The 26,645-nt window shown below is 36.6% G+C and overlaps 1 protein-coding gene and 1 long non-coding RNA gene across 2 annotated transcripts in view; both read right to left on the bottom strand.

Annotated features, from left to right (window-relative positions):
* The window catches only part of LOC123877083 (DE-cadherin), a 285,461-nt gene that overhangs the window by 224,670 nt on the left and 34,146 nt on the right, over positions 1–26,645 (bottom strand). The gene's annotated exons all lie outside the window — the stretch shown is intronic.
* LOC123877087 lies at positions 7,962–24,912 on the bottom strand. The gene is made up of 4 exons (XR_006798498.1): positions 24,901–24,912; positions 24,485–24,609; positions 14,842–14,848; positions 7,962–7,975 (listed from the first exon to the last, which is right to left on the bottom strand). It is a non-coding gene; the product is annotated as an uncharacterized LOC123877087 (long non-coding RNA).

Raw genomic sequence — 26,645 nt, 5'->3', positions numbered from 1 at the left:
CAGCGTACCCGCGCGATGACGCATCGCAAAAACCTACTAACTCGCATTCAGTTTGTCCAGGCAGCAGCATGTGACGCTCAATAGGTATGTCCACTAGTCGCGGTAGTTCCGAAATGAAAGTCGACCACCGGTTACCTATCTCGTACGGTAATGGATCATCCCATCCGATACCTAACTTCCATAAATCCTGCATTATTAATTTAGCAAGGAAAGTGCAAGGTGCAATGAATCCGACGGGGTCATAAATAGAAGCTAATAATTTTAGGACCGACCGTTTGGTCAGAACGGGGTCTGTTTTATTTATGGCGAAAACGAAATTGTCGGACTTAGGCGTCCAGGTTAAGCCAAGCACCTTTATGGTACATTCGTTTCCGTCTTTCATAAAGGTCAAAGGGCATTCCCTATGATCCGAAGGAATTCGATTCAGCAATTCTGAGTTGTTACTCGTCCACTTTTTTAATAAAAACTGACCGCTTTCAAATATACCTATAAGTTGGTCTTGCACCGTGCACGCCTCCTCGTAGGTATTACAAGAATATAAGACGTCGTCCATATAAACTCCTTCTCTAATCACCTGCGCGGCGAGGGGGAAACGTTCCTCTTCGTCGCGAGCTAGCTGAATCAACGTACGAATGGCGAGAAAAGGTGAACAACTAAGTCCGTAGGTAACAGTTTTTAATTCATATAATTTAATTGGTTCAGTGGGCGATGATCTATATAATATGTGCTGATAGCATCTATCGCTTTCCTTTAGTCTTATCGCTCGGTACATCTTGCAAACATCACACACGAGACAATAATTGAAAAGACGAAAGTTGAGAATAATGGCCGAAATATCACGGTAAAGTTTCGGACCAGTTAATAATATATCATTAAGCGATAGATTATTTTTAGAACGACTGGAACCGTCAAACACGACGCGAAGAGGCGTCGATGATGAGCTAGGTCTTAAAATACTGTGATGAGGAATTACATATTTACTAGGAGACGCTCCTACGTATAACTCCATGTGGTCTAAAGCCTCGTATTCCCGCATAAATTCTGCATACGCTTGCTGCAAGACAGGTGTGCGCGCTAGTTTACGTTCGGTATACAGCAAGCGGCGCTCGGCGATGGCGTATGACTCACCGAGCTCCGGGTGACCGGGCGCGAGCGGTAAAGGTACGACGTAGCGTCCGTTCGATTCCCGCTTGTGCTCTTTAACGAAAATCTCTTGGGCCAGTTGGTCGAGAGGGTTTATGGAGGGTGTGCACGGCACCTCCTCGATTGTCCAAAATGCACGTAACGCTTGGTCTAGTGATTCACCGTCTGACACAGACAAACAATAATTTTGAGACCTTTCCCGTGGATCCTTTTTGTCAGTAACGAGTTTACCACTAATCACAGAACCGAATACAGTTTCGATTACGCTAGGTATATCGGAATTAATAAACAACGGTTTATTTGTTACAATTTGCGACACTATGTCGTTCCCTAACAGAATATCAACCCGCGCTTTTTTATAAAATTGAGGATCAGCTAATTCGAATTTATCGTATTGAGTTATTACTTCGCGCGGGAAGTTAACATTAGGCATGTCACCGGCGACTTTAGTTACGACGACCATGTTTAACGTAAACTTAGGACAGTCCTGATGCCGCGGTTTTATGGTACACGTTACCATACCTTGGTTTTTAATAAATTCCCCGCCAAGGCCGGAGATCGAAAAAGGACACTTTTGACGCGGAAGTCCCAAACGTTGGGCACACTCTGCGGTAATGAAGGACGTCTGCGCCCCGGAGTCTATGACTCCTCTGCAGTCTTGAAATTGTCCGCTGAAATCGAGAATGTGTGTCCGCGCCGTTCCTAATACTACGCCGTATTCACTAAGAGAACACAGCGCTTCTTGCGCTGGCACCGAGTCACTCACGGAGTGAGACGACGTCACGAGCGCTTGTTGCCCATACGATGAGCTGGGCTGCGCGGGTGGGTTTGACGGCACGGCCGAGGTGCCCACAGAGATCGCGCGACCCTGGTCTTTGTGGAGGAGATAATGGTGAGAACCCATACAAACCCCACAGGTCATAGAACTATTACAGATCTGGTCATGCTTCTTTAGGCAATTTACGCATAATCTTAAAGCCTTGACACGGTCAATCCGCTCCTCGACTGGTAATTTCCTAAAAATATCACACCGATATATCATGTGTCCCAGATTACAATGCGGGCAAACTAACCTATTTTTATTGTCATCTGACTTATTAATACGGGAGGTAGTCAGAACCGATTTTGACGTTTGTCGCGAATTCGAGTTTTGATTGCCTTTGTTGTTATAAACTTGCTTAGTTTTAGACTGCGTATTTGTATTAGCAGAAGTACTCGGAAACACGTGATCCAGGACTTTAATTTGCTTATTAACAAAGTCAATTAATTCGCTAAATTTCGGAATAGTTTTCTGATCCCTACTTTCTTCAAATAACTTTTTTGTATGAGGATCAAGGCCACGCAAAGCTAAATGACACATTAAATAATCGTCTAAGTTTTCGATCCGAAGCGCTTGAATCGCTTTAAGTGAGTGATCAAACGTTTCAATAAATAAAGTAAGATTTGCACTTGTATCTTTATGCAAAGGAGTGAAATTTAACATTTTGTCGAGATACCGACCCGCAAGTGCCCTATTGTCCTGATATTTTTCTAACAAGCTTTGCCACACTAGCGGGTAATTAGCAGCGGTAATAGGTAGCTTCTTAACAAGGTTAAGCGCATTGCCTTTTACACACGAAAGCAAATAATGAAACTTATCGATGTCTGTAAAGTCTCGGCTATGTACGAGAGAATAAAACGTATCATAAAATGTGGTCCAATTCTCCAACTCACCGTCAAATTCAAATAACCTTAATTTTGGAAGCGACGGTTTGGTCTGGTCACTTTTCAACGACATACTGTTGGTTTCTTTAGCTCGGTATTTTCGAGCAAGCAAACTACAACTTTCGTATAAACTATCAAAGGCATCTAATTGAGTTGTAGTTAGTTTCATGCCGGGTTTTAATTGCATGTCAATTTCTATAATTTCCATGACCGTGTTTTCGAATTTTGTTCGAACACTGTCTAACTCGGAGAACTGAGCCAGAAAACTTTGCATCTTATTGGCATCATCTTTGACCGTTTTCGCGTAATCGTATAATTTTTGTACTTTTCCGAATAGGTACTCTTTTTTAAAATGCAAAGTTTTCAATTTCAACTCCAGTTTCTCTGTAATGGTAGGTTCGGCCATCTTTGATTCACCGGCGCGATACTACGAGTACTCACGCACGCAGAAGAATATCGTTGCGACCACGTTGCAACTAGCAAATAATTACGAATTATTATTGATTCTACTATTGAAATATACGTAAAATATATATAAATATTAATATTGTAGTATAGAAATAAGTATAAATAAGTATATTTACGTAAATTATAGAATAAATAAGAGAAATATTTCATATAATCAAGGTTATGACAAGGTTATCACTGGTTTATTTTTCAAAATTTAGCCTTAATCCGGTTCGGAGGCCAGAAAATGTTGACGCAACAACGAAGGACCGTTTAAAAATATAATAAAATGTGAAGATAGGTCTGTTCAGATAGGTACTAGAGTTTTCAAAAAATCGACAGCCTACAATAACAATCTACCACTTACCGCTTGTTTTGGAACGTCCAATGTCACCAGAGGCACTTTTGGATGAGCACGGCACAGCACAATCGTCCACCGGTGGGGTAAAACGTGGGATTAGAGAGTTTTTGTAGTTTTTTAACACGCACGGCGCGAAAAAGGGATAGTCTGAACAGCAGTTCGTCACGGACGCAGATTTGTAATTAATTCCTCTTCTTCGCGTCACATTGTCGCTAGTGACGCAAGATGGACGGTGGTCGACCAATCAGAGACCACCGCATCACAACACGGTAGTGGCTATGTATTGCCAGCTGTAGATCTAAGAAAACCACTAGCTTGACTGAACAAGAATATTCTTAAGTAAACCTATTTGTGAGGGTTCCACAAACTCCGAACTATGTACATTGTGCATAAGTGACGAAAAAGTCGGCGAAAATCGCATACTTGACTCGTGTGCTTTATTAATTTATGGTTTGTGTTTAAATGCTTACCAGAAAAGTACCTATTTTACTACCAAAAAATTCGAAATACCTGCCAGAATAGACAAATTGCTCACCAAATTGTGTTTCATAAAGTATTTTAGTTTATTTTATTTGAAGTTAACATATGTTACTTGGTCTGGGGGTCTAAAAATTATTTTGGTGAGCATTTAAATTGTACCGTTTTATTACTAAACGCTGGTCGCTGCTTATCCTGGAGATATACTATACCAAAAACAATGTGTTGTGGAAATGTTTATCGCGAATAAATCTAAAAAATAATCTTACTGTAATAACCAACAATATCATTAAAAATGTAATTGAAAAAGTACCATGGTAGCTATGGGTCGCTAGTACATATTTTTTCTATATTATGTCTGTACGTCCTTTCTTTAGTTAAGTTTTACCTACTTATTGCTTTTATTAACTTTATATTACGAACTGCAAAGCGTTAGCATTCGCGACAAAGATACATCATTATTTTCGATTCTGAACCATGCCAATTAGGTGTTTAAAGTGCACTTAGTACTTGACTTCGTCTTACCAAAAATATCTAAGGATATTCATTAAGAAAATCCTAATTAAAATACTCTTGCTACCATAAATCTGAGCGAACTTTTTTATGGCTCTTTCCAAATCTTTTGGTAAAACTATACTTTATAGGTTGTGAGACTTAAATGAAATGAAATCTTAAAGTCTTAAAGGTTGTGAGACCTAAATCAGATGAAGTCTCAAACTCTTAAAGATATGAATCAGCTATCTATCCTAAGACATTGTGGCTTTGACCGATTAAATTACCGGTACTAAGTACTTGATAATTTTAGAACATCCATATGAACATAGTGGTTAAGTGTAGTAGTTTTTTTATAAGTAAGCCTAGAGATACATTTATTTATTTATTTATTTTATTTTACATCTAATTGAACGGCAGTGCCACTTACACGAACTAGATGATTAATTATTATACATGTTTTAGTCAGTAGTTTTAGTAATACCGTACGTCGTGTCATTATAGCTAGTAGCTTAAGTATCATGTGGTGTGTCATGAAACCACATAAGTAGTGTTTTATGAATCGTGATTCCTATATACATAGTCGTACGTACCAAGTTATATCGCCTTAGGTCATGCATCGATTCCATCGCAACATAGACTTATCTAAACCAAATCGTTAAACCATAAAATTTTGTCTGAGAAATTACTCTTCAACCATAAACCTTTATGCTTGAACCATTATTATTTAAGGAAGTTCATCTTACCCCATAAGTCGAGTAACTCTAATGTAACTGGATAAGAGTTTCATTTTATTAAATAAGGTAAGTTTTAATGAGATGAATCTACTGACTTATATATGTCTGAAACAACACTTGAGAGTTATTTTGGTATCTTTATATTTTCTCTCCGCCGATTATAAGATCAGATATGTTCTCAGACCAGGTTTGTCTGGTGGGTGATCACAGCCGTGTCTAGTTTACCACCTTACCGGCAAAGCCATGCCGCCAAGTGATTTCGCCGCGAGAGTCAGGTCAGGGGTATAAGTTTAATGAAACTACCATACCCCTTCCAAGTTAGCCCGCTTTCATCTTAGACTGCACCATAACTTAGTACCGGGCTTACTCGTATCAGAAAAAAAAGCCATGATACTGGTCATGTCTTCTTTTAAATTACTGATACAAGTTAGTCTATGTTTCCTACAGACCATCATGATAGGCAAAGTGGAGGAAAGAGCATTAGTAGAAGAAGCAAATCGTGGTTTAGGAACATTCCAGAATGGACCTGGATAACCGACGTAGCACAACTCTTCCGACAACAAGACGAGATGACAATATGATGAGCACAACCAGAACGCTTCTCTCACACCATTTTAAGGTTGACTGGTCCACCTTTTGTATGTCTCTTTGCTTGTAAAATAAAGTGTACAAAATATAGCATAGAATACTAAGTAGAACCATTGCTAACAGTACAGTAGATAGCTATTGGTTGGTAACACAGTAGGTATTATTGGTTTAGATTTCAGCCACAACAAATAAATCATTTCTTAATACGAAATTAACCTCATTACCATTTTCCGGGTATCAGCAATTTATCATAACTTGTGACCTCACGCGTGTACGGAATACACAATTTATTTACGGTCATAAATTAAACACAGCCAGAAATGGTTAGTTTCAGCCTGAGATAGTATCTGGACAGTCACTTTGTCTTACGACAGTATAACTGATCTTGCAGGGGCAGTAGGTTTTGAGATAGGCAACTTATTATCCCGGAAAAGCAAAGGGTTCCCACAGGATTTTTATAAAAACCTAAATCCACGCAGACGAAGTCGCGGGCATCATCTAGTACTTAAATAAAATAGAAAATACCTTAAACAGGTTTACTAAACTAGTTGAGTTCTGACCGTGACTGAGATTGTGCAAAGATCGAGCAAATGCATTTCTGATTGAATCACGTTGGCGTTGATTTAAAAATGTTTCCTTGGATGCAATTTTTATAGATATTATTTAATAATGCTGTATTAACATTTTTTTTAATATTTATTAAAATAAATAATAGCTTTTCCTGTGAGAAACTTCTTTCCAAACCGGAAATATTCTTGGCATAATTATAAAAGCCACTATTTGGTCTAAGTAGGTACATGACACATATATTTTTCAATCGATCTGCTCGATACTTATCGGTTCGTCATCGATTGCTTACTCAGCCTCCTAGGCTGAGTAAGCATGTCTTGTAATGTACTTGAAACCCTTAAAATGATGTCTAATTCTGATGATACCTTGAAATCACTTGAATTCTCAAGTGATTAATTAGAATGACTTTTTCGCTGAAAGACAAATCACGTTGGATGTCATGAATAGAATAGATGAGATGTGCTACTGACGCCCTTATTACCGATTTCGTGAAAAATTTGCTCATTCCAACAAAATCCCTGTGCTAAAAGTTTTAGCTTCTCGTTTACATTAAAGTTTACACAACAGTGTTGACTATGCTATTATAAATATAAGCTAGGCACCAATTTTCGTTTCGTTTTTAGGGTTCCATACCTCAAAAGGAAAAACGGATATATATATCTATACCTTATAGGATCACTTTGTTGTATGTCTGTCTGTCCGTCAGTCCATCATATCTTTCAAGAAAACCTATAAGTAAAGTACTTCCCGTTAACCTAGAATCATGAAATTTGGCAGGTAGGTAGGTCTTATAAGGCAAGTAAAACCGTGAATTTGTGAGTACATCGCAGGAAAAACATTAAAATGTGTTACAATTTTCAAAGTAAGTATCATATGAAAGAGCTTTTACCTGTATATTCTAAAACAGATTTATATTTATTTTTATGCGTAATAGTTTTTGATTTATCGTGCAAAATGTCGGAAAAAATAACCGAGTACGGAACCCTCAGTGCGCGAGTCTGACTCGCACTTGGCCGGTTTTCATGTAAGTATATAGCTTTTCCGCCCAATTTAATGGCGGCGCGCCCAGAATTTTTCGCTCGCACATTTTTCCCATCGAGGTCAAGTCAGTAATGTAGCAAAGGTTTTTAGTTAAATTACAACTTACAGGGACATTTCTGCCGAAATTTTAATATTTTCGAGGTCTCTCTGAAATAAGTTCAAAGACCTCTTAGCAACAACAGTGTGATTAATCATTTTGGATTCGGTTCCAACTTAAGTGAGATTAAGAAATGTGGTCACAATCTGGGTGATTGTTGTGTGGAGCGCATTCAAAGCATGATTTTAGGGTTCCACACTGAAGGGTGCCAACAGGACCCTATTACTAAACCTTCGGTGTCCGTGCGTCTGTCTGTCTGTCTGTCAGCGGTCTCATGAACCGTAATAGAGGGTTGAAATTTTCACGGAGTGTGAATTTCTATTGCCGCTATAACAACAAAAACCTATTAATTAAAACCAAGATGGCGAATTCCAAAATGTCCGCCATGCAAATTTAAAAAAAATTAAAAATACATACTGTTGTAACTACTCGTTGTATGTTGATATGGACGCCTATTGTACTGATATTTTCTTTCTAGTCTAAGTAGCCCCCATACAAAGAAAAAATACAACTTAAATAAAATACTGAAAGTACAACAAAATGTTATGTAGTCTCAAAGAACCTCGCGTCAAATTATTTTTGGGCGAACATAAACCCACTAAAGAACTAAATAAAATCCGTAACGCTCATAAACTTACATATTTAGTACTTACATAGTTCGTTCAACCGAATAGGTTAATCTTTTAAAAGGGGATGGAAAAGTTTTGAAATACTTTAATGCTTCTTAGAAATAATAATAAGCATAAGACATAATCTTTAGAAACTCTTTTAATACCTAATAAGTAATTTATGAATAAGTACCTAATAGTAAAGTTATTAATTTGCTCGATGGTGCGCGCAAACTCACCCGCGTGGACGTAGGTTTTTTGAAAATCCCAAAGGAACTCTTCGATTTTCCGAGATCAAAAGTAGCCTATATCCGTATACAGGATACAAGCTATTTCTTTACGAAGTAGATGATGATGCCCGCAACTTCATTCAAGCACATTTAGGTACCTTATAAATCCCATGTGAACTCTGACTTTCCGGGACAAATTACCCTATGTTCATCCCTGGGATGCAAGCTATATCCGTACCAAACGTTATAATTGGTTCAAAGGATGGATCGTGAAAACGTACCAGACAGACAGACACATTCGCATTTTAATAACATCAGAATGATAAGTAGCTATATGTATTACTAAATTGTTAGGTAAAAATAATCGGTAGGTAGTAATTATTGGATCCATGATTATTCAATAATAATTTTATTCATAAAAAGATTGATCGAGATTTAGTTAGGCTAAAGGGAGTGGCAAGATTTCATACATAATACACTTGCTTAGTGAGTTTAAAGATCCCTTAAAAATGAGAAATGCTAGTTCTGATAACCTAATGGTGGCGTAGGGAGTAAGCAACAGAATCATTTTCATATCCAGATTAATACCACTCATCTTTTCAAACCTCTAGAGGCCTAATGAAAGCTTACACCTGAATGCGAGGCAGATATACACCGCTGAAGTAAAATGGGTGTGAAAACGTTAAACGCTTTAAGCCGACCCATCAGGTTTATTTAATTTTCCTAATTGACAGAAACATCGCATTTTGCCTGTAAAACCATCAAAGCTTTTTACAAAATACGTATTACATAACATAAACATAGTGAAAACTGTTTAATCTAAAGTTGTCTCGATGACAACAAGTCTTATATTACTAACTTTTGTCTAGATATTACAGAAAAATACTATAACGGGTAAGATAAATTAGGTATAATACATCGTTGTCAACTTAGTTTTAAATATTAAAAACTAGGAATATTTTGACGATTATAGATTTTATAGAAAAATTATATAAGCACCCAACTTGGATTAACGGTTAGTTTAACTAGATTTTATAATGTAATTTTGTCCTATACAATAGCATCCCTCTGAAGCAAGACTAATAGTGTCGACAGTCATGGTTAACAGGGCTCTCTCCGTCACTCGTTTCATACAATCGTAGTTCCAATTTCATTTGAATATTAAGCAACCAAAGTCTAGTCTATTCTAGAAACTAATATCTGTGTCCGTGGTGTTTTACATTTTTCTAAAAATATGTAGTTTTAAAATTACAGGGGCTCAAAGATTTGTATGAAAATTTTTAAGACCGCGTAACTTTGAAACCGAATATTTTAACAGAAATCTGGAAAACCACAGACATAGATATTAGTTTCTAGAATATGTCTGCAAAATTTCATGGACTTTGGTTGCTTAGTATTCAAATGAAATTGGATCTACGATTGTATGAAACGAGTGACGGAGAGAGCCCACTTAATTCTTAATTTCAATTTCAAATACTTATTTGAACCCGATTTGAACAAAAATTTGTTCGCGACGTCCGTCGCGTCGTATTTATTACATTTCCGACAGGCGACATCTTTTATGTGCCGGTTTTGCTATAGCTCCTTATTTTATTACTCACCTAATAAAAGGTACGAGATTATTAAAAAAAATCTAAGTCATATTTAAGTAGTTACTTACTTCATAAACTCTTCAAAGGATTGCCAAACTGTATAAAACTCATCCCGGTCATAATACACAGAAAATCGATATTCCATCAGAAGTTATCAGCGAGGAACATGCATGACACTGCTGGGGACACATCGCAAACATTTGCCTTCGCGGCTGCGACCCAATAAAACGTGTTAACAATGTTGGGGCGCAGGAGATACCAACAATTCATAAAAGGATTCCCCATCGATACGTAACCATACAAAATACGAGGAAGAATGGCGCAGCTTTGAAGCCAACTCATTTTTTATAAGTCTCTAAGCGAAAGGATTACATAAGATATATTACTTAGAAAACCTACCTAATTATTTTTAACCCCGACCCAAAAAGAGGGGTGTTATAAGTTTGACGTGTGTATCTATCTATGTATCTGTCTGTGGCATCGTAGCTCCTAAACGAATGAAGTATGAACCGATTTTAATTTAGTTTTTTTTGTTTGAAAGGTGGCTTGATCGAGAGTGTTCTCAGCTATAATCGAAGAAAATCGGTTCAGCCGTTTGAAAGTTATCAGCTCTTTTCTAGTTTTCTTATAGAGGTTTTTGTGTCGGGGGTTTTTAAATTTTGAGTTATTATCTATGTTATTGCTCCAAATGCAATTGGTGCACTTTCTGAAATTAGGACAACTGATGAAGCGTTTTAAGAATCCAAACGCAACCATTTCACAGATATTGTGTGCATGGTGGTAACCGGGTAAAGCGAAAAAGTTTGGATTTGTAATGATTTAATAATATCAATAAATTTAAGAGGGGAGAGAGGAACAGAAATGAATCGGATATTTTATAGAGGAGGCCAATATCCTCAAAGAGTTGCGTGATAATAACTTGCATCGCCATTTGATGTAAAAAGTTCTTACTTTAACCAGAACTTATATATTCTGTGATATTTAATCCTAGAGAAATAAAATCTTTCCGTAGCTTTACCATGAGCAGATTATACAAGGAATTTCCGCGCGAACCGGCACCGAAGCGGTATGAAAAGAAATAAACTACCGCAATCAGCAATACGTGCCGCATTTAGCGTGGGAAATTCCTTGATACTACGATCTTTTTCGAACACAAAATATTCTTCTATAAGCTTTGTAGTACTAGTATATCAGTTGATGACGCGTCTAGTCTCTAGCATTTATTACCAATCGCGCCTTAGCTATGCTGTAATAAAATGCTTTTTTTTATTCAGATACAAGTTAGCCTTTGACTGCAATCTCACCTGGTGGTAAGAGATGATGCAGTCTAAGATGGAAGCGAAAAGCTAACCTGGAAGGGGTATGGCAGTTTTTATTAAACCCCTTTGGTTTCTACACGGCATCGTACCGGAACGTTAAATCTCTTAGCGGCGCGACTTTGCCGGTAAATTGGTAACGAGCCACGGCCGAAGCCTTTCACCAGAATACAAACGCGGAAAAATAATTGCACGCGAATTGGTTCACATTTTTACAAAGTGTAGGTTGTTTTTGGAACACAAAATATTTTCTTCTATATAAGAATAGCGGTTTCAAAGTTACGCGGTCTTAAAAATTTACATACAAATATTTGAGCCCCTGTAATTTTAAAACAACATATTTTTAGAAAAATCTAAAACACCACAGACACAGATATTAGTTTCTAGAATATATCTGCAAAATTTCATGTACTTTGGTTGCTTAATATTCAAATTAAATTGGAACTACGATTGTATGAAGCGAGTGACGGAGAGAGCCCTGTTAAACTCACAACACCCCTCTGTTTCGTCGTGGGGCTAAAAAGAATCTATAACGATTCAATTTGTGTGAACGACAAAACATGGAAGCCTATTTTGTCATTCAACGTACAAGAACCGCTAATCCGCCCTCTACATGCCTCGTTGACTTCATCGGCGATTGACAATGCAGCCTTTGTCTCAACAAACAAAATGATTCACAGGCATTGTTTTGTTTTCTTTACCTATAGTTTCGAGAACTATTCGCGAGGAAAGTGTATTATTTGTTTACACTATTCGCTGACAGGTTGATGACGCTCATGTTTTGCTATGACCTCAGGGAGCTAAGTACTGACTTCCGTCGATACGGCTAGATAACTGTAGTACCAACGTTAGTACAGTTATTCAGATAGAACTTCGCCGAGCAATGTTCATTCTGAAATCTATTTTCGCCCTAAACATCACCTATAGTTAGTGGTTAAGGTTAATGACCAAAATACTCACAGTTTAATTTAGTTAGGTATAGGTGGTGCCATTTTTAACCCCTGACCCAAAAAGAGGGGTGTTATAAGTTTGACATGACGTGTATCTGTGTACATCTGTCTGTGGCATCGTAGCTCCTAAACTAATGAACCGACTTTAATTTAGTTTTTTACTAAACCAGTAGTTTAGTTACTGTAACCTTCACTTGTCGGGAGTGTTATAAATTTTTAATTTACACTTGTTCTAATTTACTTCTCCTAACAAAATCCTATAAGTCATCAATAGGTAAATAATTCTAAAAACAAATTAAACTAAAAAATAATCTTTTTATAAGGGTTTTCCTTAGCGACCATCGCCAAATAGACAAGCTAGTCCGCCTGGATAGAGGTAAACTCTGGAAGGTGGTTAGACTCTTACAGGAAAATCGACACACTCTCATATTATCGCCGATGATAGTAAATCGAACTCGTTGCGATTTCCTCGCCCGTACTTAGAGATGGCGCCTAAGAGCGGAAACTGGCCTAGCAGCCTAGATGGAAGAAAATAGAAAGCGTGGCTAGCGCAATTCATAGCACACCCTACGCTGACGTGGTCTCCGGCGCAATGCACCATAAAAACTGAAGATAAGCCCGTCTCAGTTTTATCGTCCTACGTACAAACGCGTTTCCACTGATGTATCCGATACGTGGAAACAATTTTATCAACTGATAAAATTGTTACAGCGGCTGACTAATGACATTGAAATTAGAATTTGATGATGTGTAGAATTGTAGATTGTAGGCTTACAATAACAGATAATTTGGTTGGCTCGAGTTTGTCAGTTTAAGCCATGTTTTCAGCCTTTAATGGCTAAGTAGGTATATGTAGGGCGTAAAGGTACGACATATTATTACGGTACGTTTTGAAGATGATTTTATCAAGAAAATGTGTGTAATGCTTTTAAAAAACATGGGGTAATACCGAATGATACTATACCTAATATTAACCCATATTATTCAAAGAGTCGTGTAAAATAAAAGTAACTCATAGTGAGGAAACCTATATGCCTGAGAGTTCTCAACCAGACCAGTATGGTGGTTTACGACCTAAAACTTTCTCATCTGAGACCCGTACTCATTAATGGGCCGGCGATGGATTGAGATGATGATGTATGTGATAGAGAGTGTTTTCCTCTTAAAAATTTGAGGTAGTCAGGGCCTCACACTAAAGTTTGTAAACACTGTTTTGTAAAGTTATTATAGAGATTAATTTATTTTCAGAAGTCGACCAGTTCTTATTGACAAAAACAATAGTAGAAAAAATTAAAGTATTACAATGACTGTACAGCGGAAACGAGTCCACACATACTAAACTCACCATAGTAAAGATGTTTACTAACCGTAAACATAATCAATAATCGTAACTTATGTGACGGTCCGACTTTTTAGTGATACTTACGGTAGCCAAATATGGCTGTCAGCGTAAATTCGGACGATTAAGTACGTGAAGTGCGTAAAGGTACGATATACCTAAAGTATTACAGACGATTTTATTGGGAAAAGGAATGAAATGCTTCTTTGGCATGGGGTAATATCGAGCGATATTTTTCCCAATATTACCCCATATTTAAAGAGTAAAGGTAGAGTTTTACGTAACGTCTGCCGGACAGGACAGGAAGATTTCTTGAACTAAGTATTATTGGATAACTCGAAAACGGACGAAACGGGGCATTCTAGTTATCCAATGATAGTTCAAGAAATTCTTCCGTCTTATCCAGCACACATTACGTATGCAATGACCTTTTCTTACTTACTTATTATAAAAGTAAGTGACTCTTACCCTTCCACATTTTTGCCTTTTAAGATTTCTATTTTAACCAAATCCCTACCACATTCTATAAGATCTATAGATCTTTGTTCGCAAAGATTCCTTCACAGCTCACGTAATTCCTACGCAAAATCAAAGTTTCTGGGTCAAGGTGTTAACACCACCACACATTACGTAGTACGTACGACGATGTTGATTTAAGTCTGGAGTCTTGATAGTCTCATCAGCACTTATGAATAATTACAATGTAACACTTTGAGATAACATGATTACACCTTGTTAATGAAGCGGGGGTAAACAGAGAGTGGAAGCATTTATTATTTACTAGCTAGCAACCGCGACTTTGTCGCTTTTAAGGGCAAATAAAGACTGCTACAAAAAATCATTATATTTTGAACGTACATACTTTTCACAGATTTTATGAAAAGAATTGTACAGCTAGCAGAAAAAATTCTAATCAATCGATCGTCTTAGCCTAACCAGAAAATATTGTGCCCTATCTTTGGGACCATAGACGGTCTAAATGAGTCAGTAGCTGCTAGAAATGACGGAAAATAAAAAATATTTTCCATAATTTTCTGAAGGATGAAAAATTTATTTCTTTATATCACACTAATATTATAAAGGCGAAAGTTTGTATGTGTGTGTGTGTGTGTGTGTGTGTGTGTGTGTGTATGTTTGTTACTCCTTCACGCAAAAACTACTGGACGGATTGGGCTGAAATTTAGAATGGAGATAGATTATACCCTGGATTAGCACTTAGGCTACTTTTTAACCTGGAAAATCAAAGAGTTCCCACGGGAATTTTAAAAACCTACATCCACGCGGGCGAAGTCGCGGGCATCGGCTAGTAATATATAAAACAAAGGCAAATTACAAGCCTTGTTACAAAGGATTTATTTAGTAACTAAATAATGCCCGCGACTTCGAAGAGATTTAGGTTTACTCTCATTGGAACTCTTTGATTTCCGGGATAAAAAGTAAACTATGTTCGTGTTAAACGGATGGATCATGAAAATGTAAAGTCAGACCGACTTTCGCATTTATAATATTAGTAGGGTACGGATTTGTTTAGACTTTAGACAATTAAGTACATAATACTTCATAATGATTCGACACCGCATCCCTGATTCACAATTTCAGCATTAGGTATGCTTGTAGCTTGAAATCGTGTACCTATTACACGTGCTCCAAACAAAATAACGAAAATCTTTGGCCCAAATTAATTTCAAGATAAGGTGACTTTACGAACAATACGTAGTAATTAATTAATGTAAATATTATTAAAGACGGGATTATCTGCGGAACCATTTACCGAGGTTAGGGAGGAAAACAGTCGAAAATGAAAAGGAAACATCCGGATGAAATTAGACGGAAATCTACGATTGTGGGTTTTATGGTCCGTGTAGAGAACTTAAGGCAATGGGCCGCTCTTAAGTTCTCTTTAATATTTAACAGAATAACCTATATGTAGTTATAAGACGTAAAAAAAACCGCCCAAGTGCGAGTCAGATTCGCGCACCGAAGGTTCCGTACTCGGGTATTTTTTCCGACATTTTGCTCGATAAAACAAAAACTATTATGCTTAAAAATAAATAAAAAACCTGTTTTAAAATGTACAATAAATCCCTTTTATATAATATGTACCCCACTTAATATAGTTATCTTACTTTGAAAATTGAAACACATTTTTTTTTTCTGTGATGTAACCAAATATTCACGGTTTTCGGATTTATTCCTTTACTTGAGCTATATAGGCTACCTACCTGCCAAATTTCATAATTCTAGGTCAACTGAACTGCACTTTTGACATGACAATAGAAGACTCCTAGAGTTAAAATGAAAAGTGAGAAGTCATTTGGTACGGACTATAATAAATAAGGTTTGTGGCCCTTGAGCCTGAGGTCTTAACAAAAGCTGACTGGCTTACCTGTTCAAGGTGTTGCTCTGCTGTGCAAAACGATTTTGCCCACACTATGTGTAAACTGTGTTAAAGTACATACCTCGAATTAACATTTCTTTTCTTTCTAACATAAATATTTAGGTATATGGTTTTATATCAAATATTATACACTGGTAATACGTTTTTAACATTCATCCGCATGTTTGTGCATCGCATAATTAAATGTCGTCAACGTAGCTGCGCGTAATTGCTTTAAGGTAATTGCTATTTGACAAATCGCAAAAATGCTGTACTTTGAAGTAAATTGTTTATTTTTCTAAAGCATTAACAGCTATTAAATACATGCAATTAAAAACTTCAGTTTGTGAAGATTATAAGGGCCTCTTTTAATTTAGTATACATTATCCCAATAAATAAATAAAACAAGTTGAAAACATTGCTGTTCGCAACTTGTTCTGTAAAAATTTACTTTAACATCTTGATGCTTTGAAGCCAACCTCCAGAAAATGATATGTTTAGGTTTAACAATCAATTCGAACTGTTAGTTTTATACTAAATGTTTTTCATTTCTTAAATAATCTAAAACTAACCAAAAAACTTCCTGTGCTATTTATTTTCTTGCAGGCGCTCTATGGAACTCAGTGTCCACTGGACTGTCATGGCGGAAGGACTGTGCGCGTCATTTCGTCGCAAAATATTATTTAAAATGAATTTAAGCTTATTATTTTTGAATGAAAGTTGTGTTTATAATCGTTGAAAAATAAAATAGGGATTTTTTCATTTCTAAATGAAGCCTGCTTATATACTAAAATTTATTCTAAAGTCACGGTTTTACCAGGTAAATACTCGGAGGTTGTCATAGATTATGATGACAGATAGTAAGTGTTCTAAATAGGTATTATACCTATGTTTTTTAGGAGATAGCGCGCCTCGTTCCGGGTGCCGTGTTCCGAAATGGATTTCGTAGTAGTGCAAGTTTGGTGCAAGCCCCACATGACGGAGGGGTATGCGTCAGGCATTTCCTGTGTACAAAAAAGACCTATATTTCGGATCCATTTTTCATCACTGACATCATGCACTATTCAAAGACTGGTCTTCAAGCATTGAGGAATTTTGGACGAGAGACATCTCGAAGGTTCCCGAAGGCTGCCTAACTGAGTTAGATTTGTCGGCTAGCTAGCTTTTTTTGAAATTGGACCTACTTAGCTGGATTGTGTGTTAGAGATTTCTTATGAGATATTATATGTACATAATAATATAACCATCATAAGAAAGCTCAGATTCATGCTGCGGGCAATGGGGAGAGCCTAAAGGTTGGAACGCCATTTCGGCGGCCGTGTTTCCTGCCATATATACCTTAGATACCTGCAAGCCAAGAGTGAATAGGCATCTTCTAGGTAAGCGTGCTCCAACTTGGACCTCATCATTGCTTTCTTTAAAGCATGATTGTCGTCAAGCGCAAGCGCAAAGATTCAGGCGGCGCAAACCCGTAGCATGTGGAAGACCCTATTAAAGACCTATGTTCACTGTGGACGTCTGTCGGTTGATGTTGATGATTATGTCTTTAGTGCAAGTAGTTCAGTAGTTTCAGAGTTTATCGATAACAAACAAACAAACCTTTCCTCTTCATAATATATGTACTTAGTAGCGCAAACTTGGAAAAAATCTCGTGGAAACTCTTTGATTTTCCGAGATAAATGTCATTTTACCTGGCAGCCCTAATCAATTTTATCACTGATAATAATAACTAATTCATAACCGTTAAACCTAAGAGTCAAAATCTCGTTTTTCTAGTCGAGTTCCGTAGGCTCTTTGAACTCACCGCATCCCAAGAAAACCTACCATTAGATGTAGGAATAATGGAAAGAGGTCACAACCCTCAGCAATAAAGAATACGATGCGGAGAGAGATGTCACTCTCAAGGTCTTTAAATGTATCCATGCAAAAAACCACGTCGACTGGTTGCTCCGTTGTAGCGTGATTGAATATTAAACCAACAAACACACTTTCGCATTTGAAATATGGCCAATGATTATAAGAAACAGTTTAAATCTCTCTCTGCTCTCCGAGAGACGTTAGGCAAAGTGAACACGAATTATGATACTTCTGTGTTCTTATACAAGCTTAGGTCTCTCAATTTTGTCAATTAATGTCAAATTTCTTTCTCAGATCAAAACCTAGTAAGTGGTTTAAATTCAAGAGAAGTTTAGGAACACACCTTTGAGAACACGGAAAACTTGCAGGTATGCAGGTTTCCTCACGATGTTTTCCTTCGCCGTTAAAGCAAGTGATATTAAATTGCTTAAAACGCACATAACTGAAAAGTTAGTAGAACGTGATTCCAGGATCGAACCCCCGACCTTCGATTAGGAGGCGGACGTTCTAACCACTAGGCTATGACAGTTTTTAAATTAAAGGGGTTTAAATATTTTAGTGTGAAGACTGGCCTACACATTTATTCATTACATGTGCATCATTTTCTTTTTTAGGGTTCTGTACCTCAAAATGAAAAACGGAGCTCTTAAAGGATCACTTTGTTGTCTGTCCATTTGTCCGTCCGTCCGTCAAGAAAACCTATACAGTACTTCCCGTTGATCTAGAATCACGAAATTTGTTCTCGGATTTATTCCTTTACTTGGGCTATGAGAGTTGAGACCTCTCTACCTGCCCATAATTCTAGGTTAACGGGAAATACCCTATCGGTTTCCTTGACAGACACGACAGACGGACAGAAAGACAGACAACAAAGTGATCCTATAAGGGTCCCGTGTTTCCTTTTGAGATATGGAACCCCTTAAAACATTATGTAAGTATGCAAAGTATTTCCCTTGCAAACCATATTTACTCGTAACAGTTGACATGTAGAGGTCAGAACTCCTTTTGACTTTTCCTATCTTACTTTTAAGTTTTAATGCATTATTAAGTATTTACTGTTTTGACATGGTATTTAGATAATGGGTGATATTTATTTTATTTAATCTAATTCCTTTGAAAAACTTAGTAAGGCGCATTAATCTATAAAAAACCTAGCGAGTTCATAGACTTACTATGTTTTAAAATGGTCAAAGCGACTTACTAGCTTTTAATTTTACTTTAATGTGGGTGTCCTTACAATACAACGGGACATACTATGAAAGTTAGGCTTATGACATAAAACGATTTTCGGAAAAATGACATTTACTTTGTTTTGATATGGGGCGGTCGATATAATTAGGTACTAGGGTAAAGGCTCAAGTAAATGAACAGATTGGACGTTTTTACATGTATTAAGAGCTGGAATAAAAAACCGGCTGATATACCTTTTTTAAATATTTTCTTACAAATTCTTACACTTTTTTCAATTTCAATTTCAAAACCGTGTTCCGTTCAAACCGTTCAAAAGTGCGTGTGCGTGCGTCCATGTGTGTGTGTGTGAGTGTGTGTGAGTATATACTTGTCTGTATGTTTGTACGAGTGTTTGTGAGTTTGGTATTGCGTTGTATAACCACATGAGTAGCGAACAGAGTCAAAGCTTCATATAAGCGCGCTACGATAGGTACTACACTACTACAAGCTTGAGGCGCGTGTGTGCGTGAGCACAGGCGCTACGTCGCGTACGGAGAGAAATCGGTTTATACCGGTTCGGCCTGTGCTCAAGCTCAGGGGCTGCAGTACACGTCGCGCGTCGTGTTTTCATTTAATTTAATGTTAATGATAATAATTTAAATAGTGTTTACAATCTATTTTCTTGAACTGTCATAGATTTTGTTCAAAATCAATATCTGAGGATCCCTAGGATCACAAAACAGGAAATTGTTACCAAAACTTAAAACAGTTGGCACCATTTTGTAATTCTTTGTTAATTGACCGATTTCGTTCAAAATCGATATTTAGAGCTCCCTGGGATCACAAAATAAGAAACTGTTACCAAAATTTAAAAAAGTCGACGCCATTTTGTAATTCTTTGTTAATTGACCGATTTCGTTGAAAATCGATATTTAGAGCTCCCTGGGATCACAAAATAAGAAACTGTTACCAAAATTTAAAAAAGTCGACGACATTTTGAAATTCTTTGTTAATTGACCGATTTCGTTCAAAATCGATATTTAGAGCTCCCTGGGATCACAAAATAAGAAACTGTTACCAAAATTTAAAAAAGTCGACGCCATTTTGAAATTCTTTGTTAATTGACCGATTTCGTTCAAAATCGATATTTAGAGCTCCCTGGCATCACAAAAAAGGAAACTGTTACCAAAATTTAAAAAAGTCGACGCCATTTTGAAATTCTTTGTTAATTGACCGATTTCGTTCAAAATCGATATTTAGAGCTCCCTGGCATCACAAAAAAGGAAACTGTTACCAAAATTTAAAAAAGTCGACGCCATTTTGAAATTCTTTGTTAATTGACCGATTTCGTTAAAAATCGATATTTAGAGCTCCCTGGGATCACAAAAAAGGAAACTGTTACCAAAATTTAAAAAAGTCGACGCCATTTTGAAATTCTTTGTTAATTGACCGATTTCGTTCAAAATCGATATTTAGAGCTCCCTGGCATCACAAAATAAGAAACTGTTACCAAAATTTAAAAAAGTCGACGCCATTTTGAAATTCTTTGTTGATTGACCGATTTGGTTCAAAATCGATATTTAAAGCTCCCTGGGATCACAAAAAGGAAACTGTTACCAAAATTTAAAAAATATTTTTAACCGACTTCAAAAAAAGGAAGAGGTTCTGAATTCCTCGGTATCTTTTTTTTTTAACGTATGTTCCCCGATTACTCAAAGACGCCTGGACCAATTTGGATTTTTTTTTGTTTGATAGGGTATACTTCGCAGGTGGTCCCATATAAATTTGATGAAGATCTGATGAATATCTTCCGAGATGGAGAACGGAACTCCTCAATGGATAAGAGCAAATTGCTCGCGATCTTAATATCGATGCTCGATAATATCTTAGTAAACAGTAGGGTTTTAACTGGGTATGGCATGTACAGTGGGGCCACTAAAAATTGTGAAATAAAAAAATTTCAAAAGAAAAATAAAACCGACTTCAAAAACCACAATCACTAAAATTATTTTTACTTTTTAGTGTTTGTGGTTTTTGAAGTCGGTTTAATTTTTCTTTAGATTTTTTTTAAAATATTTATTCTGGTATTCTTCTTTCTTGGATAAGGATCCCTCTTGGGTATCCCCATTTCTCTCTGTCTTTGGTACTATCAAGCTAATTTTCTCTCGCGATTTGCACAATAGCATTAGACCAACGCGTCTTCGGTCTACCTATTTTTCTTTTGCCTGCTGGACCTGGCCAAGGGGAGATTTTTCCTGTCCTTCTTTCATCTGTAAAAATCGATACAATATGACCATTTGCATTTCAGTTTTAGGGCATGTCTCAAGGTGTCTGTAGGCTTTGTCTTTTTTCTTATGTCTTCAATTCTCACTTTGAATATTTTTTCCTTAAGTTATGCTCCTTGCCATCGCCCTTTAGCAAGTCACTATTATTCTTTTTATATTCTTTGTCTGGACCCATGTTTGGCTGGCATAGGTGAGGCATGGCAGGATGCATGTATCTGTAACGGATCTTTTAAGATGTACTGGGTAAGCTCCTTTCATTCTTTCCTTTTGTGCCCAGTACTTGTTCGAACTGATGTTAATCCGTCTGTCTACTTCCTCTTCTGCACTTGTAACGCTGAATGAGACTTGTTTTTTAAGATACATTTAGGAGCATAGGTATTGTAGTTCCAATACTTAATTGTATTTATTTGCCTGTAACTATAAATATGGCGGCTGATTGAATGAGGCCGATTGTTGTAGGTACCTCTGCGAAACTGTTCAAAAATAGTAAACTGAAGTAAGTAAGTACTACTTACAAAATTATGTCGCTTTTCATTGATAAATATGGATTTCGAAAATTTGACCACATTTCCAAATTTCGCGATATATAAAGTGGCTTCCGATTCCAAATCATTTCACTGGCATACAAAATTCAACTTTTTTGTTTTATTAGGTTTTGAAACTGTTTCTTACTAATTTGACGTCGCTGATTTCAGATCTACTTTAATTTTTTACACAGCAGCTCTAGTTTTTGAGATACAGGTACCCCCATATTTTGCACTATACTCACACTTTGTATGTTCACACTTTATTAAGATCACACAAGTAATTTCCAAAATTTATCGAGGTGTTAACATCAAGAAGAACATCTGCAAGTTATTCCAATCATTTTTGTACCATTTGGTGGCGAGTACGTATTAAAGAATGTCGCGCAAGTGTGTCTAACTTTGTAAAACAAGCATACTCGGGCTACTTTGAGAACCCATTAGCAGCTAACAGCAAGGCCTGGACTCCAAATTTTTATATGTGGAAGCTGTATTTCCTCATTGCGTTTATGAGCAAATAAGAATAGACCCTACTTTTACTAAAAAAAGTATTATAATTTGGCGCGAACCATCTAAACACCATGATGATTATTATTTCTGCATTGTGAATATAACCAGAAGAAACAGCAAAAAAATTGTTCCAAGCGACTCTATTGTAACTTGCAGTCTACAATTAGAACGATTCTGACTTCTGGTGATAAATCTGTACCTCAGCCCCAACCCAGTACCTCCAATCTACTTCAAGAACTTTCAGAAGGTAGTGACGATGTAGTGACTTTTACATCTCAACTTAGACTATTCAATCAAAATGATTTGGACCACTTAATGAGAGATCTTAGATTGTCTAAAAAGCATCAGAACATGTGGCTTCTCGGCTCAAAGGAACAAATCTGATAACATGTGTTACGGTATATTGTTCTCACTACTCTCAAAACATTCAGCAGCTGATGTTGCACTTCCAGCGACTTGGGTGCAACATGGGCATTAAGTTTTTCTCTATTATACAGAAAGGGCTCTATTATACATTCTAAAACAGGTTTTATTTATTATTATTATGTAAAATAGTTTTTGATTTATCGCGCAAAATGTAGAAAAAAATATACAATAAGTCAAAAACTGTGAAAATCTGACAATTTTTTTTGAATTCCAAGCCGAAAATATATTTAAGAATTTATTTATTAATAGGAATCGAGAGTTTATGCACTAGATAGAGTTCGTTCATTCACTGAAATTCCCAGTTCATTTACTGGCAATTTATCCTTTTGTTAAATAAAATAAGTTATAATAATTAATACCACGCATTTTATTTGATTTTTTGATATTTAAATAATTTAAGAGTGTATACCTACTGTGTACAGACACACAAAATATAAAAATTATATATAGAACGATTCTCATATACCTTAATTTTAGGTCAATGTCAGGGTAGTCCTTATTCGTTCATGTACTGGATCTTTTACCCTCCTACGTCAAAATACTAAAAGTCCGCGTAAATTTCGCAGATTGAAATGTCTGCTTGATTAATTGTCAATAGAGGGTCATGACATGTCAAAATTGCTAGTTTGAAGGTGAAATCGTCTATGTCATTCGCATTATCTTTCCTCTTAATACATCTCGTTAAAATTTACATCCAACAATTTCAGTAATCCGACATAATTTCTTTAAAATGTTTTATATATACGTAAATACACGATAATTTACCGCAGAAACTTTTACACATTTTAGACAGCGTATTGTTTTAATGGAACAGAGTTGGAATTCTGTTTGAAATTCTATTAACAGAAATCCAACTATCTGAATCTTATATCTGACTGTTGTACTAAGACATTTTACTTTTTCTAGCAAATCTATATAAAATAAAAGGAGTAATTCACTAATATGACAAATCGACGCGCAGCTCAAACCAGGGTGTAGAAGCTTTATATTTTAACTGTGAAGCTCACTTAATAAGAAATTTTAATAAAATCCTTCGGGACCTTAAGAGCCCTAAATCCATACGGATGAAATCGCAAAATCTAGTTTCCTATAAACCTGAGTAGCTTGCTTATTAGTCAAATAGGTAGACTATTCTTAGTTACATTTTTAGGCGATAATAGAGTCCAGTCCTGATTCTTGTTTAATTTGGTCACACTATCTGCCACTCAGCATACGAGTGTCTGACATATTATTCCGCCATGTGAAAGTTTCAAACATATTATGTGAAACGTTTTCCAACATTATGAATTAAGACCTGTTTGTATGAATAAAAACCGGTTCGGTAGAGTAAGTAAATATAGAGGAAAAACAGAACAAGTAGGTAAAGATATAAGTAAGAGAAACTGTACTTAGTTCCATATAATATGACATTGACATATCGCTACGCATTTCTATCTCATGGCTGTTCCAACTAGGCTCGAGTGGAATTTCCAAAATTCCTGAAACACTTATTTCTCATTTTTAACCAAAAGCGAAAATCCCATTGGGATTTTCGCTTTTCATGGATCTTATTTGAACAATGAGACTCCCATATAAACTTTCATCTCCTGTTTAACCCCGTTAGGATGGAAATTTTAAAAATATTAATTATTGAGTGAGAAAACCCCTTTTTTAGCGAATATCTACGCCATAATAGCTATTCTGCATGCCAAATTCCAGCCCGATCCGTCTAGTAGTTTGAGCTTAATTGATAGATCAGTCAGTCAGTCAGTCAGTCAGTCAGCATTTCCTTATAGATCATATTGTTTTTAAACATAAAATCAGATTCCACCTCATTGACATGGTTCGTTTCCCAGCTTGATATAATTATCTCCATTAACTACGATGAGGGAGGGTTAATTACGCACCGCACTCGCAATCACAAGTGATTTCCTCATTTTCACAAATAAACTGATCATTGATTGGAATGTTCATCTTCCTACATTGATTTCAAGCCATTATGCAAGTGGCTAGCATGTAAATATCCAGCTGCAAGTAGCTACGTAACTACAGATTCATCCCAAATAAATACAAATCTTACCTTTTATTTATACTTATATGTCTTTGACTCTCTACAAGTAAGACTTCCACTAAGAAACGATATTCAGAAATCCCATCTGTGCAAAGCCAAGGCGCGTTAGCTAGTAGATCATCATCACTAACCCATCGTCCGCTCACTATCACCTCTCAGAATTAGAAGACTTTAATAGAACCCATAAATAGTCCATTACATTGATTACACTGGTAAAATGCGGATTGGCAGAATTCACTTTGACAACATTAAAGAGAACTCTACATGCAGATATCCTGGCAACGTTTTCCTTCACCAAAACTAAGTGCACACTTAACTCCAAAAAATTTGAAGTCCTGCTCGGGACCAAACTCTGAGCTGAACCCCCGGATAAGCCGACGTGTTAACCACTAGGCTATCGCGACTTTCTTTACTATAATTGAAATAAACGCTGTGCAATAATTGGATTGTTTCAATTAAACATTCATGAATTCCTAATGCAATACTTATTATAACAATTATGAGAGAAGATCATTTCACACAAGAATTGCTAAGCATTCACAAAGTTGATTCCCACAGAGTCGATAAAACTCCCTCAATGATAATGATAGGGTTGCCACGCGTTTTTATTTCATCGTTTTCTTCGAAATATAGAACAAGTGTAAATTAAAAATTTATAACACCCCCGACGATCCAACGACGATTTGAATTTTCCAAAACATCATTTTCAAATAAATAATTATGTATTTAGGCAACGTCCATCTTGACAGCTAGACATTTGTCTATTGACATAATATTATGAACCTAACGGTTATCTAACCTTCTTTTCTACAAGAAAACTAGAAAAGAGCTGATAACTCTTAAACGGCTGAACCAATTTTTTTAGATTATAGCTAAGAACACTCTCGATCAAGCCACCTTTCAAACAAAAAAAACTAAATTAAAATCGGTTAATTCGTTTAGGCGCTACGATGCCACAGACAGATACACAGATACACAGATACACAGACACACAGATACACAGATACACACGTCAAACTTATAACACCCCTCTTTTTGGGTCGGGGGTTAAAAAGGTGACTGACGGACTGACTGGCTAACTCTATCAGCGATTCAGCGCACTGTACTGGACGGATAACACATAACATGATGATGGATGGTTGGACAGTATAAGTACTGGACGGATCGGGCTGTTAAGCATGCAAATGACGTGGACGCTCGGGTTGTTAGTTATATTCGTTTATTATTCAGTAATGATATAAGAAAGTACCTACAATCTTAGGAATTTTAAAGAACAGTGCCGCATAGAAACCGATTAAGGGGGGGGTATGTGTAATAACTTCTTTACCCCTTCCAGGTTACCCCGCGTCCTTTTTACACTAGTCTGTATTGCCATCTGACACGACAGGCGAGAGATCGCAGCGCAGTCAAACGCTAACTTGTGCTTGGTTAATTAAAAACTTTTGAGCGGCATTGGAATCGGATAAACTTAGTTTACTCGCTTGTGACAACCCTAAAAATGAATCACTAATATAACGGTAGCTAAAATTACTACGTGTTTGTGGTGATGGCTTTCTGACACCATTAGATAACAAACAAATGGAGATATCGATTCCCAAACACGTTGTTTGCGTGTTACGCATGCCTTAATACTACATTTATTTATGCCTGTCTAGTTAATTTTTATACTTTTTGCGACTACGTAGGCACATTTGTTGGTTTGTCCTTCAATCACTCGCAGCAGAGCTAGAGATTGAAGTGATTCTTGCATGGCT

Source organism: Maniola jurtina, chromosome 22, assembly GCF_905333055.1.
Source record: "Maniola jurtina chromosome 22, ilManJurt1.1, whole genome shotgun sequence".
Classification (NCBI taxonomy): Eukaryota; Metazoa; Arthropoda; class Insecta; order Lepidoptera; family Nymphalidae; genus Maniola; species Maniola jurtina.
This window is presented reverse-complemented; position numbering and strand designations above follow the sequence as displayed.